The 923-nt window shown below is 29.8% G+C and overlaps 1 protein-coding gene across 1 annotated transcript in view; it reads left to right on the forward strand.

The window, feature by feature from the left end:
• The window catches only part of LOC111829996 (uncharacterized protein At4g04775-like), a 2,804-nt gene that overhangs the window by 653 nt on the left and 1,228 nt on the right, over positions 1-923 (forward strand). The gene's annotated exons all lie outside the window — the stretch shown is intronic.

Below are 923 nucleotides of genomic sequence, written 5' to 3' on the forward strand. Positions count from 1 at the left end.
TGTTCAAGTTACGGCTGAGTTATGAGTATAGTGGTAATTTATAATTAGCAATTATATAAGTATATAATGGATATGACATATAATAAATATATATTACCAGCAAATATGCATGTTAAGATTGTTAATTTTGAAAATAAAATGGAAAATTTACACAATTTCATCCAATTCAAATTATGTAGTGTTGATTATGACTAGAAACTTATTCTTGTGTGATAGTTTCGAAATGTTACCAACAAAGTCTAAATTATTGATGAATAATAGGGAATAATATGGTAACATGATTGTATCATATTTAAACCTAATATTTATTTGATTTAAGTGATTTCATAACTTGATTATAACTAAAAATTGAGATAACGCATATTTAGGGTATGGCTGACTTATACTACGATATGGCTGAGTTATAGATAACATTACGGCTGAGTTATTTATAACATTACGGCTGAGTTATCAGTAACCTATTAATTACATGATTCCGTTACGGCTGAGTTATAACAAGAAATTGACATAACGCATATTTGGGGTATGACTGACTTATACTATGTTATGGCTGAGTTATGGATAACAATATGGCTGAGTTATCAATAACCTATTATTTACGTGATTCCGTTACGGCTGAGTTATTGATAACATTACTACTGAGTTATATGTCTGTTAAAATGGCCAAAATGAAGAAAAATTGATTCAAAAGATAAGATATATGTTTGGGATTACAAAGAAGTTCAAAAGAAGTTCAGAAAGCACAAACAACATTCAAAAGCAAATAACTGTAGAAGTTCAGCAAAAATAGTCAAAACATTCAAAAGCAAATAACTGTAGAAGTTCAGCAAAAATAGTCCCAGCAAATATCGTCCATACCAAGTTGTTGGAACATATGGACAATTTTCTCCCAAACCATTGGCTTCAACCACTCGGGCTTATCG

The sequence above is a fragment of the Capsella rubella genome, unplaced genomic scaffold (genome assembly GCF_000375325.1).
Source record: "Capsella rubella cultivar Monte Gargano unplaced genomic scaffold, Caprub1_0 scaffold_6, whole genome shotgun sequence".
Lineage (NCBI taxonomy): Eukaryota > Viridiplantae > Streptophyta > Magnoliopsida > Brassicales > Brassicaceae > Capsella > Capsella rubella.